Raw genomic sequence first — 18,015 nt, forward strand, 5'->3', positions numbered from 1 at the left:
AGCACCGAACCCCCACCCCCCCAGCCCCCCCCTTCACCACAGCACACCAAACCCAGCGTGACTGCTGAAAGGTTTCGGCTCCCTGTTCCCACAAACGAGTATCTGTGAAATGCTGTGACTAGTAATGCCTAACAGCCAAGGATGCTGTGAAAGGATGAGAGAATGTTCATTTGTATGTGTCTGTGAGCTTGCACTCATCTCTGTTGGCTGTTCTTGTAGCTTGCATGCCAGAACCCATCCCAGTAGAGATGATGCTCCTCTCCTGGAATGTGTGAGGTAAGGAGGGCCTGGAGTGCAATCAGGAGCGCTGCAGTTGAGGGTCTTGTTACAGCACTGTCATATGTTCAAATCCCAACTGGCATAAGGCTCTTGTGTCCTCCAGCATAGAACTCAACCTAATTAGCTCCAGTGAGAGTTGCTGCTGTTGCTGTTAAAATGCAATGAATATTTGGTTTGTTTGAATTTGATGATTGCGCTGATGCAGCAAGACACATGTATTGTATGTTAAATTCTGGGTTCAATACATTTTTTTTTTTTTTTTAAATCAACTGACCAAAGTGTCTGTTCCTCTGAGAAACAATGATGGCCCAGGCAGATGCTATTTCCTTTCTTTTGTTGGGCACCATGTAGACACAGGGGACATCTCATTCTGTGAAGGGAGAAAGGGGAAAGAAGGAGAGAGAGGGAGAGCGAGAGAGAGAGTAAGACCAAGTAAGAGAGAGCAAGAAAGGGAGCTGAAGAAAGATAAACAGAGAGAGAGAAAGAGAGAGAGTGCAGGCTTAGAGACAGATCCTTTATTTTTTTATCAGCTGGGAGACATCATGCGATTTTACTTATGCTATGCAGCTCGCACAGATTCAGGAAAATGTGGCATCTTTGTCAAACAGGGCTGCAGCACTACAGCATGCGACAAACCCTTTGGTGCATTGCCTCAACTAAGGCAGCCAGACAGAGGGAAGAACAAGGTGCGTGTCAGAATGCAAACAGTGAGGTCAGCGTGTTTTCATATGGCTGGGCTGGTGGCCAGTGACATCTCAGAAATCTTTAATCTCAGAGAAGATGAAAGGGCAGAGACCAAAAAAATCAAAATTGTTTTCAGGTCAGAACATTATTTTAGAGATCCCCTTTAAATGCAGGGCTGGTGCATGCAGTGGTTGACTAATTGCAGCCGCTCAATACCATCTGAATTGGAATTCTGGTGCAGTGGCAACCCTTAAAATGGAATACTGCAATAGTTCAAATATACGTTTTGGAAAATATGTGGATAATGCAGCATACTACAAAACAATGCATTTTCAAAGAATATATAAAAATATCTGAAGGCGGCAATAAGCTATATTGTGAAATGTTGATAATATCCTGATAATGTATTTTATTACCATAAATTGTAGTATACTTCATTTCCATAAGGAAAGGAAGTTTTCAGTCCTCATCTGCAGTATGTGTGTCAGAGAGACCTGAAAAATTACCATGACCTTTCCTGCCTTTTCCTGAAAGGCAAAACATTATTTCTTCATTGTGAGGTAAAGGCTGCTTCCATCATTGTTGTCTCAGACATGGCCAGTTCCTGTTTTTTGTCAGATAAATTACTAAAGGCTTCAATGAGAGCCTGGCAACCAGAGGTGGGTAGAGTAGCCAAAAACTGTACTCAAGTAAAAGTATTGTTACTTTAAAATAATAATGACTCAAGCAGAAGTAAAAGTAGTCATCCAAATAATTACTTGAGTAAGAGTAAGAAAGTATCTTGTGAAAAGACTACTGAGTTACTTCATATAATCTGATTTAATGTTGAAATAAGCAGAGCAAGATGAACGTAAAAATCCAAATGTCCAAAATATAAAATTGTAAATGCTTGTCCAATAGAAATAAACAAAATATAAAATTCAAATATGGCCTAAATCATATCCCTTCAAATAAAACAATACACAGGAGGTTCGTCAGAAGAGGAGGATTTTTGCTTTCTGTTGTACTCTATTAAGTCTGTATACCTCATCAGTTTGTTCGGGTGAACCCTCTGTTGACAGAAAAAATATCAATGAGGCTACAGGGGATTTATCCATTAAAATAGACTCATCATCACAACAAAGAGGAGCCTGCTCAAATTCAAACACAAACTTTATATGTGGAAAACATAATGCTTGTGCACCATTTGTACCTTATGATGCACTTATCCACAATATTCCAAAGTCCCATGATGCCTTGCGCGGAATATGTGCAGAACTTCCGGTTTAGCGTAAACAAACTTTATGTATGCTATGCAATGCTATGCAATGTTCCAGCGCTCATGTCATGACTGTTGCATGCCTCACAAAAACTATTACACTACTAACTAACGCTTACATTACAGTGTGAAATATCCACATTAATACCAGTAACCTATTTAAACACACTCGATTTCAAAAATAACGTATATAACCGAAGTATTTTTAACAATAATAGCCTAATTACACAGCAATGATGAAATCTTATCTGTGTTCAGTAGATGGAGACAGAGACAGTAAATCAACAATACAGTTCAATCCGCTTCCGTTTTGCTCCAGAAAACGATGTCAGCTAGGTCTATCAGCAAACATGCGGCTTAGCTATGCCCAGAAGTCCTCAATAAAAATAGTATTTCCCAAGAAATTACGAATAATAGTTGACCACGTTTCGTGAGTGAATGCATAAGTGAATGCGATGATAAGAAAAATTTCGGTTACGCTGACCTAAAAAACGCTATTCCAAAAGCAAACTTAGACATGTTATACATCGTTAGAAAGCTTATACTCTCACCTACTGAATAAATGAACTGTCAATCAAGCCAGACTGTACTAAAAAGGGCGACAACGACATAAACAACAGGTGTGGTATTACGCGCAGCTATTTTGGAAGATACCCAGGCGTCACGGATGCGCTTATATTTCACAAACGAATTGTCCAAGACAATAAATGACCACTCAGTCAAATAGTTAGCTATCCACAGCCAAAACTAACCTACAACTTACCGCCACATATTTTCTCAAGTTCGAAGTTGAGTTCTTGTAGGCTGAAATGTCCACATTTCTAGGCAGACAAAGAAGGCAGCGCATAATGTAACTACTGTTTTTGGTAGTCTGTAAGTAAAACATAGTTCGAACGTGAGGCCAGGGGTGTTCTGCCTCCTACGAATCACCCGCCGTTGTTTCAGCCATTGTTGTCGCCCACTCATCCTTCTGTGTGCTGTGACTGGCTACGTTTGATTGGTGAAACGGAGTCATGTGGAGCTAAGACAGCACCAAAGCAAAGACCAGTCAGTCTCTTTGGCTGAAGTCTCTCTGAGAGAAAGAAACAAACAGAACGTGCGTTGAATAAAAAATGGGTAAAAAATAAAAGTAACGAGCGGAATGTAGCCGAATATAACGGAGTAAAAGTAACATTTTTTCTTCGCAAATATACTCGAGTAAAAGTGAAAAGTATGTTGCATTAAAACTACTCTTACAAGTACAATTTATTCAAAAAGTTACTTAAGTAAATGTAACGGAGTAAATATAACGCGTTACTACCCACCTCTGCTGGCAACCATACAGCAAAATGGCAGTCTCTGTCCCCACATCATCTCTGCTCTCCAAGGACACATGCTGTACACATATTCACCTTCCTTCTGGAGAGATTGTGAGGTTCACGCCACATGTTTTGGCATCAAGGCTGCGTATAAGTTAATAAGGCATACTGAGTTTTACTTCATTATGGGAAAGATGCTGTGCAGATGCGGTGCAGACCGTTTGATCTGTTAGTCATCTGGATGGATTGGGCTGTTTGTATATTTGACAATCTGCATGCTGTAAAGGTCATCGAATCAATTCAGCATCTGTGCCGAACTGATTTGAGCCCTTAGATTAAACGCAAATGGTGCTGACCTTATAGTATGCATTTCAGTGACAGGCGGGGAGAAGTAGTCCTTCCAGACCCTTCCTAATTCCTCCAAACAGGAATGAGCAATTAAGCCAATAGGCAACCTTTCAACAGAGTGCATGTCTACAGCAGCCCCTCCCCAGCTTCATAAAGAGTAGCTTGCATAGTGTTCACTGCATGACCTTGCAAACGTATAGCATATGTTGCGACTGCTTAGTAAGACATTTTAAAACTGGACCTGACAAATAATGAGCAGCAGATGTGCTGACGTTCCAGCGTTCAGAAAGGACACTGTCGAGACATCTCCCCCACCAAGGCCAGCTTTGCTTCGCTGCCTTTCCTGTTTGTCAGCGCGTACAAACATCTGATTCACAAAGAGAGGGCCTGGAGACCAGAAGGCAGCGGTCACGTTCGCGTTAATGAAGCCGGGTCACGATTCGCCGCCTGACAGGAGGCGGGAGTTCGAAGCGAGCGAATCAGTGCCCCAGAGTTTTCCTTCCAGAGGCCGACCAACCCCCGAGAGCCACACCGCAACGTCAGGTGACTTGGCAGTGGGCTAGCCAGCCGAACAAAAAAACTCAGGCCGCCTGCCAGAGCAAGAACAAGAGAACTAAAAGAAACTTTAGGCAGGATGGAAATTTCATCAAAGAAAAAGGGACAGAGAGAGAATTTTTTTGCTTGGCAGACTCACTTTCTTGCTCACTTGCTGACTCACTACAGTAGAATTGAGTCTACAGTTCTTTTACCCCTCCGTTTAAATTGCTGGGTTTACACTGGTGTGATGAAAAGTACTGTGTAAGCCTGTGTCTTACTGTGTAAGAGTTCTCCAAAATGTCTGAGCCCACTTAATAGGTGAATAGTTTTTTTTCTATGACTTATTAAAATGCAGCATGCTACATTGATTAACATATGCCAGAATAACTACATGAATATACTTTAAATGCAGTGTTTAATCTGACTTGTATGAATGTCAATGTAAAATACAGAATATACAGAGAGGTATATTGGTGTACCTGCACATACAACCCACCTCAGCCCTTCCCACCAGTGGGTCCTGACCCACAGCTTTTGGAATAAGTGGTGCAGCAACAGCTTGAGCACATCACACAGTGACATCCTCAGTGCTACCAGGTACACATTAACCCACCGTGCACCCATCTGCAATGGTAACAGTATTTCTGACCATTGGTCGCATTTCCGTACAGTGGATGCCGCTAGTCCAGGTACAGTGCTGTCTACGTGGGCGTGGAATTTGAACCTGTATCCGTACCGGGTGGCCGGGTTTCCCCCGGATCTCAATCCGTGCCTGCTGTCTGTTTACCAGCGCCGCGTCTCTGGCGTCAAACGAGCATCAGAGCAGCCTGCTGTGCCACGGGGGGCCTGGGAACAGCAGCCACGACGAGGCTGATATTCCTGCTGACAGGACGCACCGCGCTGAAGGGATCGATTATCTCCAGACACAGCTCGTTCTCCGGGACCCTGGGGACAGGGCCTGTGCGAATCTGCGGAGAGAAAAAAAAATGCAAGAGAACGAGAGAGAATTGGGTTTTGAAATGACTCTGCAATGATCAGTGTCTCATTGATTTTTATTCCTGTTTATTGCTTTAGAGTGAAAACAACTGGCACTTGAAGGACAAAGGTGCACTGGTGAAAGAACGGGGAACTGGACAGGAGGTATATGCACGTGAGTCAGTCTGCCAATTTGAGTGAGTGTATGAGTGGGTTTGAAAACATTAAGAGAAACTTGGGTCAGGTGATTAAAAATGAATTGGATCACAATATAAAGCAGCTGGTACTGTGATCATACTGGGATAGTGTTGATTCATACTTTCAAAGCATGAGACTGGGCCTGGGGGATATGAGTTCAAACTGCAAGTAGGATGTTGTCCCTCAAGCAAAGTGCCTTACCTTTATTGAACCACAGACAATGCTGCGCTACAAAATGTAAAAGCTACTGGCATTTCATTTCATCCCCTACATTACTAGCATATACGATCATAATTTTTATTCAGTTGTTTAGGGTTGTGGCCAGGCACACTTGAATAAGCTTGAGTTACCAGCAATATTGCTTCGATTTATAATAAAAATCTGAACCTGGGGCTACTCCAGCATGGAAATCTCCAGTGAGAGGTGTCATTAAGGTCTTTCCACCAGACTTGAAATAATAAACCATGCAGCCATGTCTGCAACAACAGTGTAGCCAGAAGTCATAGCACCGTTCACCCTGCTCCTGTGGAGACCTCCCAGTGGAACTATGTTGCTGCTGGAAGTTGGTTGGCCAGAAGGGGGTCATGTGGTTAAATAATCCCCAATGCCCCAGCCCCCTAATGGGGATACAGTGCTGTAGGAGACCCTGTTCTTTGGATGAGACATTAAGCTGATGTCCTGATTTACTGTGGTTGTTCAAGACTCCATGACACTCATTGCAAAGAGTAAGGGGTTCCCTGGTGTTCTGGCAAAATTCCTAACCTGGCTGTCTCAACCTGCCACCTAATCATCCCCTGATTTAATTGCCTAAAAAAATGTTCTCTCCCCCTTCACCTCAGCTGTTGTGTGGCGAGTGTTCAGGTGCAAATTGGCTGTCGTGCACCAGACAGGTGGGTGTTACACATTTACACATTGGTGGTGGTGGTGGAGATGAGCTCCCCCCCCCCCCTTCCATCGCTGTGACGTGCTTTGGGTGTGAGAAAAGAGCTAAACAACTGCAATTTCAGTTTTTTAAAAAATATGTGTTTTTCTCTTTTTTTTTAGTATGTTTGCAATGTGGTGGAAACACGACCCTTGCCTGCACATGGGGACAAATTGTGCAATCTACTTTTTTATATATGAGAATGGATGAACCCCAATCCTTTTCCTCACCTGATGGCTTGTATCGTTGGTCCTATGTAGAAAAAAAATGTTATCAGGCTCTGCTCTACTTGTTTGGTTATGCTAAACGATACGTCCGTTGTCAACCAGTGTGCTGAATTAATGTTTTCCGATATCTTCGCGTTGCTCTGGACCTGTCGGTGCCGCGGGCATTCCTAATTCCGCCTAATTGAGGGAAGCGCCGGAGCGTGCCCGTCGACTGGACAGGAGTTTAAATGAGAAGCAGCGTTTCTCTGTGCACGAGCAGGCGGGCTGCCACACTGAGGTGCCGGGACTGAGTAGACCCAGCCACGCGGAGCACGCTAGATAAAGCCAGCCCGTACCCACGGCGGATCGCTGTCAACATCGTTTTCGGCTGTCTGAAAGCGCCAGCCATTCGCGTTAAAACCCACGAGCGTCTAATCTTTACAATTTTTGCGAAGTTAATGATTAAGGAAACATGCATGCATAATGTGTGCGACTCCCTTTAGTCCGTCTGCTTAAAAAATTGCCATTTACAGGAGCCTATTTTAAAGTGCTGCTGCTGCACTGAGTATACATTACAGGAAATGAATAATTTTAGCCATGGGTGAACTGAGCCAGTTTATCTTGTAACATTTTCCATTTGATCTGATTGTTTGTAAGTGGAAGCCATTCATTTACACTGCTGTTACTGACTGGGTTAATGTCACACCTGAATGGAGATCTCAGACGAGATACAACTGCCGAGGAGGGATGGGAGAGAATCAAATTTAGTTAAAAGCTTCACCAAATGGAAAAGCTCTCCACTCTTGTTTCCATCTCAATAAAAGTAAATCCTTAACAGCAGGCTCTCCAGAGCCAAGGAAAGTCACATTTCATCAAATCCTATTTTTCGATCGTTCGTCATTTTTTCATTCCCCTACCTGCTAAAGGGGAACCGGGGTGTTTTCACGCCCTCTTTTTACCGACACTACCTGTCTGATTGAAACAAAAAGGCAAAGGAAAAAACAACTGCACTGTGATCACTCAAACATAGATGGATTCATTTTGTTTAGGTTTCAGTACTCATTGAGTGGATTTGCAAAGACTGGGGACACCCATGTCCTGAAGGACTGCAATATTCAATGGCTCAGTTTTTGTATGTTTGATTGATGTGAATATTCATACATTCAATTACATTTGCAGCTCCAGAGGTGGATCTATAACTAGCATAGATAAAATTATGCTATTTTAGAGCTGTGTGTGTGTGTGTGTGTGTGTGTGTGTGTATGTGTGTGCGTTTGCGTGTGCGTGTGCGTGTGCATGTCAGTATTACTGTGTGTATTCTGTGTAATATCTGTCAGCCTTATGAACAGGGCACGATCGCAAAATTGGCTATTTTTATTCAAGGTGCATCCCAGTCATTTTTAAAAAATATTCTTTTGTATATCCCTCAGGATTGCATTGCCGCGCTGCCTCATGATGATTAAGCTGCTTTCCCAACTTAAGTAAGTTTAAATGCTCTGGCTGGCCTGCTGAGCTCTTCCTGTGTCAGAGCCACTTCAAATATCCTGTAGAGAGCCAGATGAGGATTAAACAAATGGACTTAGATTCCTGAGCATTAGCAGGCAAAAAAGAGAGCAGAAGTTTCAGCGGACACGATGGAGTGTATGAAAGTGATTATACCGTTCTCGCCAGCTTAGCTGAGAGAAAGTATTCACAAGATGCCCGTTATAACCATCACCATGGCAACATCAATATGAAATGTTCTGCTGATTTGTCAGAGAATGAGAATTGGAGAATGTCAGAGTGTGATGATGAATAGAATCCTTCTACATTGTTATTGTAAATGCATTAAACTATCTGATAAGAAATACAATGTGCCAGGCCATCTAATTTGTATGGATATGCATTGGTTTTGAAAGCAAGAAGAGTTTTAATGGGTTTCTGTTACTTTTATTTGTTCATTCTTAACTTACTTTTTGTTGGAGCAAAAGAGGGGAGAAGGAGCTATTTTTCTGATAAATCTGGTAATGAAAATGGAGTTTTGAAATGCACAACTGGAAGGCATTGCGGAAACACACTTTGCATATAAAAAAGGCCTGAACCACATTATATTGTGACAAATATTCGCCATAACCATCAGTTTTGGAATTTTTTAAGCTTCATTTATTAATGGTTTAGAACCAAAACATTTCAAAGGAGCTGACTTTATAGACCAGAGTCACAACAAAAACTATGGAAACTTACATAACATTGACTCAGTTGACCTCCATGTTTAGCGCAGTGTGGTTCTGCTATTGAAAGCATACGGCTTCAGGTCCAGACAGGTAATGGGATCGGGCCAGCATTCTCTGCACCTCAGTACACTTATTACTGCCTTAGTGTGCAGCTTGAGGGTGTTTCTACCTAGATGTGTGTGTGTGTGTGTCTGTGTGTGTTTTAGAGAGACAGAGAGAGAGCATTAGCAGAAAATAATTACCTTTGTGACCAATCTTTCCGTTCTCCGTATGTGCTTTGCAACTGAATTTTTTCTCACTGACTACATGATACAGCTCTCAAGAGAAAGAGGCAGTGGGAGGGAGAAAGGATAGAAAAAAAAGCTTACAGCGATTTTTTTACATTTGTCCTGGAAAGTTAATTTGAGACAGTGAAACCAGATTTATGTATGTGAACGCTTTGTGGAGAATGTGCGGGAAAAAACCAAGAGGGAAAAATCATGGCTGTGGGAAATGGGGTAGAATTCTCTTGCAGCCTCTGAGAGTGGTGCCTGACACGTTTCATAGGGCTTCAGCCAACCCCCAGGCCAAGCTGTAAATGTCAGATCAGTTTGTCTGACAGATTCTCCTTTAACCACCAATCCACAACCATGTGTCCTTCAGCCAGTCATCCCCTACCAAACATAATTCAGCCACCCACACAGAGACATGTGCACACACACACACACATGCACACATACACACACACACGCACACACACACACAAACACACCCACACACGTACATGCACACACAAACACACACACACCAACTCTCCCTGCCCAGCAACAACATGACTTAATGCCAATCACAGATCCAAGTCATGTACTGTTCAAGTCTGAGCATGCCCAGTGAGCAGCATCAGCACAACAAGCAGGTGTGTGTGCACTCTACTAGGCAGAGCAGCAGGGAGACAAAACAGCACCATTTTTACCCGTGACCCCCCCTTCCCTGTTCCATCAAGACCCAGGTGTGAGTTCACAAGGTCTGCAGCTGGTCCATGACTTTTGCCTGCAGTACTGAAGATCTGGGACAAAGACAGCTTCCAGAATAAAGCGTAAACTGGCCACCATGAGGCGTCATGCTAAGGGCTCTGTCCTTGCCGTCATAAGACTAGTGTCATCAGGTACACCAAAATTATCAGAAAGCCCCCTTCTACCGCCAAATCCCAGCCCTGAGACTTCGCACCACCCATTCACATCAAAGGCAAAAGAAATGGTTTAGACTTCCTCTCTGAAGCTCAAGATCAGAAAACAGTCCCAAATTCCCAGTATACTCCCTGTTCTGTTGAGTATGTGTTCCTTGGCGTCCTCTCCCAGGCTGGAAAATGGGCTTGAATGTGTGTCAGTTGGCCGCAGGGGCCTAGCCCTGGCCTGGATCTGTATTTGAGTCTCCTCACAGTCTGCCTTTCTGACTCAGAGGAGTATCACCAATCAGCTTTCACTTGGTCCGCTTTCATACTTTTTCCCTTCCTTCATTTAATTCAATGACTGTTCAACTGAGGCTCCACTGTTTCCGTCTATCTTCCTTGGGTTGGCCTCAAGCCACTTGCGGATAATACTGTATATTCCCTGGCCTTTGGATGGCAACCCTGTCAGGTTCCTTTTTGGTTTAATAATGCTGCTTAGTGAGCTAGGGCCAGGTCTTTTCTTCTGGAAGTGAACACCACCCTTGCTGCCAAGTTACAACAGAGTCATTGATTCCCTGGGGATGAGTGGGTGGAATTCGCTGATTTATTACGAGTGTGACTTGTAAATTTTTTGCCTCACAAAGTGTACCACTCGCATGCATTTAGGCGTGTTCACATTTATTGATTGACTGATTTATATCTCCGCTGCTCGACCTTGAAATATTAGTATTGTTGTGAAATCCCCACCGAATCAAGCCGCTATTGCTGTGACTCCATCTGTGGAGCTGTTAAACAGTAGAGTGTCAGTGCATTCAGTACATTACAGGCATTTAGCAGACGCTCTTATCCCGAGCGACTTACACAAATTTTTATTTTTAACTTGGAACATACAAACTTATTTTTTACATAGCACATTGCATCCATTTATACAGCTAGATATATACTAAAGCAGTGCAGGTTGGATACCTTGCTCAAGGGTGCAATGGCAGCGTCTTTCCTGGGAATCGAACATGGGACCTTTAGGTTACAACGAGACCAGCTCCTTACATTACATGCTCCTTACGCATTATACTACACTGCCCTCCCCCCACCACCACCACCATCTCAAAGGACAAACTGCTGTGATTCCCTTGCAGAACCTTTCCTCCTCATCCCTCAACCTTTCATGAAAGTGAAATATTGTGGAAACAGAAATAAAAGGCCAATGAAGGCTCTTCCAGGCCAGATTAATACCGGCAGACATCACGGAGGCACCGGGCACAGGAGCCAGAGGAATGAACAAGACATTCTTTCTCTCTGGCCCAGAATAAACTCACCTCAGTGCTCTCTCCACTGTAGCGGCACTAATACACCCAGCCCACAGGGGCCCGCTCTGCTAAACCACCTGGCATACAGCACCCGCAAAACTGGATCAACTTTCCCCTGCGCTGGAGCACCTCCTAGAGGCCATCTCATGAGTAACGGCTCCCTGACTGGGTTGCTCTCTGAACTCCCTCTCACCACTCCTAATTCCCTGACTCCATAGATTTCCTTTTTATAAACAGGATCAATTTTTCACTCTTTATCAGAGTAAAAAGTTAATAGGCAAAAACAGAGGTTAGAACCTTCGAGACTACATTGAAAAATGATCCACTATCAACACATTTTCAGTAAAGATAATACAAGACTTCAGATGAGGACACATTTTTCTCATTTCCAGCCCCTGAAATTCCAACACAGGTAAGTTAATTATAAATGCAATCAGAATCTCTTCAAAATGAGGTAATGAACTCTCCAACTCATTAAGCCTGTTGAGCACTCCCATGCAGTTGAGCACCTCTGAGAGGCCCTCTCATCATTATGGTTATCCTTCCTCCCAGATCACCCAGATCATACTCTGACCAAACTCACTCCACTCAGTATTTTTGGTCTCCAGCTACATCCTTCACTGATCTGAGATGATAAGAAATAATATCCACACTCCAATGTGACTTTAGAAGGCATCTGCTTTTCAGAGTGGCCCATTCATGTGCGAGGTGAAGGAATACCTCTCTTGAATTTGAAGAGTATCCCATTGATATTCTTCAGCTTGCACATGCCAGAGAACATGATTCTCCAAACCTACCCCTGATTAGGAGAGTCTCATTGAACAAAGGATGCTAAATACTGCAACAAGTCATACTTAAACATGCTATAACAAGTTTTTTCACTAACACAATGGCTTGTAGTGCTTGTATTCCCTGCAGATGTCATTGGTGTCTTAGTTCCAAATGTTACATTCAAAGGCTGCGGTGCCAACTTTGGCCTGGCTGACAGTAATGTCTTCAGAGACAGGCCCGTTCTCTATTAGTTGGCAAGCCATACGTTGCCAAATGTAACTAAGTGACATTGCCATATTGATGTTCATAGTAGTGAGGATCTACAAGATTAGTATGATCAGACTTGGTGGCCCGAATTTTTCATGAAAATGTTATAACTTTTGTGTCAAAAAAAGAGGTTGACTATACTGTTTTGGCCTTGGTGAGTAAGGTAAAGAGATTATAAGCTACAAAACAATATAACAACCGAGGATATGCCCGATATGCCCCCCTTACAAAATAGAATTATTAATAAAATCACATTTACAGCAGTTCTGTTTTGTGCCATGTAAACGCATGGGTAATTTGCATTGATAAAGCTTAATAAACCAAAGGCGCAAACATAAATACAGAGATATAAAGAGGAAATGGGACCACAGTTTTTTTTGAGGTGCTGATATGACCATCTCTGTTTTTGGACGCAGACGATGAGGTGGATCCAATACACCACCTGCGGAGGCTTCTCAGCTGCTTCTCTGTGATCACCGTTGGTGTAGGGTGGTGATAATTGCTATTTGGCCCAAAACCCTTCAAAAATGATTGTAAATTTCAGTTCAAAGCATCTGAGCTGTAGAATCCTGCCCTTGCCTTCCAGCTCTCTACATGATATTATTTATAGGCTCACTTATTCGCACTCTGCAAATTTAGCATGTTTCATGTATCATCTATTGCAGCCATGCATAATGCTATTGCAGCCATTTTCGTACCCCCCAGGTGAACACTTTCAACTTCTTCTCTATATGCCAGTGTGCCATCAAACTATACAAAAAGCCTATACAACATTAACTGGTCTGAGGTATGCTAAACTTACATATCCTCTTGTAGTCTAGATAAGAGAAGCGGAGGCTGGGGATTAAAGGGACCCATAAGGGGAAATGTGGTAAGTTTGAGTCTCTATTTCTGATGAATTGGCTGAATTAGAGAAATGAAATCAACTCTCTGGGCTTTTAAATGCGCATCTGTCTGGAGAGCTTTAGCACTGGAACGAGACCCTCTGTGTCAAAAAGTATGTCTATTCAGCCACTCACAACAGAGGTTCCCCTAAACAAGTGTGGGTTTTTTTTTTTTTGCTACTGTTTTATTGTGACATATGCTCAATTTATTTTGCAGGGCTGGCCTTATGTCATTTACAAAGTTCTGTGAACGAAATGTCACATATTGCTCACAAAATCCCCCTGGACACAAAGGCAAATTAGTGTTTGTTTCATTCCACTCAGTCCCTCAGCAAGGGATAGTTACAGAAACCTCATCACATCACAAGGGACACCGCATTCTGGAATGGCGATGCTGCTGCAAATATGATCCAACTGTTCAAACAATTTTGCATTAAAGATTCCCATTCCCGGTGAAACACATCAGCTGTACTCTTGGGCAAAGGTCTAAACTGGAATTGACTCTGAGAATACCCAGGTCTGGTAATGGATGTGTAAAGTGTGGCGGTTAAGCAAATAAACGTAATGCTTCGTGGCATACTCTGCTACATTCTTCCCTTCTGCTGACAGTACTGCCCACTATTCATTCTCCTTGGTGAAGCAGTTGTTCATGTTCACCCAGGGGGAAAGTGGAAAGGTCACATTTATGACAGGGAATGCAGCGCACAGGGCTGCTGGGAGGACTGTTTGACAGAAGGCTTTATCCTTGTCAGATATGAGTTCATCTGTGTCATCTGAGCCTCTCAGCCTCTTTTCTCCACCAGTACAACTCTTAGAAATTGCAATGTACAGTACAACGTACTGTGTGTGTACAGTGTGTGTGTGTGTGTGTGTGTGCGTGCATGTGTGTGTGATGATCTAGGATGCCTTGCATGAGCTTACTGTACATATTCTGAAAATTCATGAACACCCATTGCACTATATTTTCAATTCAATTCCATTTCATTCGCACAGTGCTTTTGATAGACACTAATAAACATGAACAGAAAAATAAGAAAACAGAAAAATTGGGGAAGGCTAGGCCTGTACCCCTCAAAAACAAGCAAGCAAGGTAAAAAAATAAAAAAAATTTAAAAAACGCCCAGGGGGAAGACAAACACACTCAAAGAGTGGTGAGAAAAAAAATTCCTTGTGGGAAAACAATGTCTGGAGGAACCCAGGTTATAGGGGGATTCCATCCTCTGTTGGCCAGCTTGGTGACAATAAAACTTTGCTAAATGGTAATAGGGGGGTAATGGGAAACTATCAGAGCAAATAATCATAGTGTTTGGGGAGATTATAGCCCAGGGTATCACACTAACTGTGAACCAGAGCGTTCAAGCATAGAATTGCATTTTAAAGTTAAGTCAGAAAATCACAATAGTACATCTAAGCCTCCATGTTGTGTTATGGACTGTTCCAGGACCACACCATGAGGCATGATTATTATTATTATTTTTTTTTTAAGCATGATTATTTGCATTTGCCTGGTTGAAATGCCATCACTGTATGTCTCTGGATCGACAATGATCTAAAAATTTTTGATTGTATTTTTCCCTTCTTTTTATGTGAAGTGACTTTTTATGTAAGTGACTTATGATGTTTTTTTCCCAGGGCAAACTTTAAACGGAATTTGCAATAACAATAATTATTGAATGGTTGTACCTTCTGTAATCAATAGGACACGTGTTCCTGGTCTTAAAGTCACCGACTTGCAAGTTGTATTACAGTATGTGTTTCCTCCTCAGCTGAGGATTTTGGTCTGTGGTGTCCTATCCTGCATCTTCCTTTTGAGCTGCATCTTAAAATAGAGATTAGAGAACACAATCATAAAATGAAAAATTTGTTTTAAAAAATGTCATAGGCCATAATAGCTTTTTGTGATCCATTTGTCATTTAAAGCTCTAAACACCACGTGTTTACCCAGTGAATATACTAATTAAATGCTGTAAATCAGTGAAAAACATGTAATAGTGTGAAATGACAATTACTGGGAAAACTATGCTGTTAAGCAAAAATATACACTTAAATAGATATTACACGTATTTGCTAAGTAATGCACTGACATAAAAAATAAGTATGGTCGGAGGAGTTTTTGTTCTCTAAGGTACTGTTCCTATTAACGTTCCCTCACTGGTTCACATTTGTACCTTAGAATATAAACGGGTATAGTGTACAATGGGTGTAACTGTGACGGTACTGCCCCAGTAACAAGCTATTGCATCCCAATAATTTTTGCCCATTTTTTCTGCTAGTGTAGAAGGCCCTGTACTGTTAGGAATTCTACTCGTTTTAACAGCAATATTACTGTATAATAAACAGTACTTTGGTGTTGGTGCTATGGGTGTTGCTGTACTTTTTATGGCTGATGAAATATTACAGCAATGCAGTGACTATTGCAGCTGCCTCTCCTCCTGCAGACCCGAGTTTGATCCTCGACATATCCCTACTGTAACATTATCGGCCTATATATGTTGCATATTCACTGTGTCAATTGATCGATGAAAATATAGCTGCTTTTAACACATTTAAGGTGCAAAGTGTACTTTTTTTGACAGTTTGGTACATTTTTTTTTTTTTTTTTTTAGTTTTTACCATAATACTGTTTTTTTTTTTAGCTGCACTATGGATAACAGTAACACTGCCAATAACAATGCAGCTCTGTATTTCATAAATACAGCATGATGAAGGCTATTGTAATTAAAACTACAGTAACATTGCTGTTAGAATTAAATCAACTTGCTGGCTAATTGTTGAACGGTGCTGTAATTGAACAACTTTTTCCTACAGTATGTCCTCCAAGAAAATGAATAAAGATATAGGATCTGCAAGAAAGAAACGACAGTTTGAGCATCTATGGAGCTTCAGAGTGCTCATTCCATTTCGAACAGTCACTACTTCCCGCCATGTACTCTACAAGTAAGGTCCTCTTCCCTGGAATCCAAAACTCATGAATCAGATTTAACACGATTTGTGGATTTGTGGAAAACTGCAACTTTTTAGAGGAAAGAAAGTGACGCCCGCAGCGTATTTTCCATTACCGGACTAGGTGATGTCACTACACGTTTAACTGGATTCCCTCTCCATTGCCCCCCCCCCTCCCCCTCCGCACAAATGGAAAACATTTGGAGACAGAGGCGAAGAGAGTTGGAGAACTTTTTTTTCTAAAAGAGTGTGGGGAGGGGAAAGTTGAGCAGGGCGAAAGAACGTTGTCTTTAACTTCTCCCCCAGGAAAGGCATTTTCACTCAAGGAAAGTAATTACAAACACGGTGGATTACAATTTGCAATGAAATAATCGGATCGCCTCTGCTGTGAGAAATATTGTGGATTAATGTGGACGTTTTACTCCTTGGATTAATCAATTCTTGTAGGTATGGACAACGCTTTCATTAATTGCACGCGCCGCTGGAAGCTGCATACATTCTTCGTATCTTAAAGAAAACCCAGATGCTTACAGTATTTCAAAATTTTTATGTTTCTTAAAGTTTTGCTAGTTGTTGTCCTTCCGTCGTTTTGTTTATGCTTTCACTTACTCGAACATGCTGAGTGCTGATTACTTATTTTTATTACTTATTTTTTAACTAGTTTCATCAGTGCAATTATGAAGTGCCCCTTTGTACCAGTCAGACATTATCCGATAAACTGGAAAACTAGCCATTGCGCTTGATGCTGCAGTTTATCCACAAATTTCTAAACTTGAACAGATTAAACTCTGAAATGTCTAACAGGCTATATTGCAGTATGTTTAGCCCACCATTTCAATTGGGGGGTGGGGGTGGGGGGGCGCCACGCATTCAAATAATGGGCAGCAAATAGGCCTATAGCCGTTTCATATTTTTACGTCATAGGAATAAATAAAAAAACTCAAATATGAATAAAACCCATGCTTTGTGTAATGCGTGTATTTGTACCGCGTTCGCGGGCGCATCTTTTCTCGTTAAACGTGCCCACCTCCTTGCCCCCATGGTTGTTAGGTAGGCTAGAGCCCTCCTGTGGCCTTGAGCGGTGAAGCATTTGATAGTTGGCGCAGATGTGCTTAGATGAAGTACTGCGGGAATTAGACGGTTTCCTGTTTATCCACAGCTGTGATTCTCGTTGACGCTCACAACGTGAGGATCTTTAGTGTACGGGGGTGGAAAATGTCCATAGCAATGTTTCTGGAACAGCTGTGGAATATTTGGCTGTTATGTCACTGTGGTTATACTATTTGGTGAAATGCTAGCTCACCGAAAATAAAATAAAATAAATAAATAAAGAGAACGCAGCTGCTCTACAATAAAGTTATGTGCGCGAGTTTTTCCCAAGAAATGACTGGTAGATTTTTTTCATTCAGTCTTATTCCTGATGCTGTGATTCCAAATATAATTATTTTATGCCCCAGATCTAGACCAAAGTGACAAGACAGTTCTTGATATTTTTCTTTGACAAGTCATCAAACAATCCAACACTGCTTTGTCATACTAAGTTGACCGCAAATGGAGGAATCATTCCAGAAAATAAAAACCCATCCATCAGGTCTATCCCTGGCCATTTCTGTCTACGAAAGGCATGGGCAAATCTGTTGGTGATTTCCTGCTCTAAAGCATTGGCAAGACTTCTTTGTATGGGCCATTTAGTAAAAGTTAATTTATTAGTTAATTTGTTAGTATTGCATCACTGAAAAATCAATGTAATATTTTGATGAACTTGAAGTCGTATATGA

General features: G+C 42.0%; 1 protein-coding gene across 4 annotated transcripts in view; it reads left to right on the top strand.

Annotated features, from left to right (window-relative positions):
• The first annotated feature begins 16,426 nt into the window (after positions 1-16,426).
• The window catches only part of col16a1 (collagen, type XVI, alpha 1), a 68,482-nt gene continuing 66,893 nt past the window's right edge, over positions 16,427-18,015 (top strand). For 3 of the 4 annotated variants that reach the window (XM_064347672.1, XM_064347675.1, XM_064347674.1), the window contains exon 1: positions 16,427-16,684. The gene's annotated coding sequence lies outside the window, so the exon portion shown is untranslated. The remainder of the gene's footprint in view (positions 16,685-18,015) is intronic. The other variant, XM_064347673.1, reaches the window with a different exon arrangement.

This window comes from Anguilla rostrata, chromosome 8, assembly GCF_018555375.3.
Source record: "Anguilla rostrata isolate EN2019 chromosome 8, ASM1855537v3, whole genome shotgun sequence".
In the NCBI taxonomy this organism is placed as follows: domain Eukaryota; kingdom Metazoa; phylum Chordata; class Actinopteri; order Anguilliformes; family Anguillidae; genus Anguilla; species Anguilla rostrata.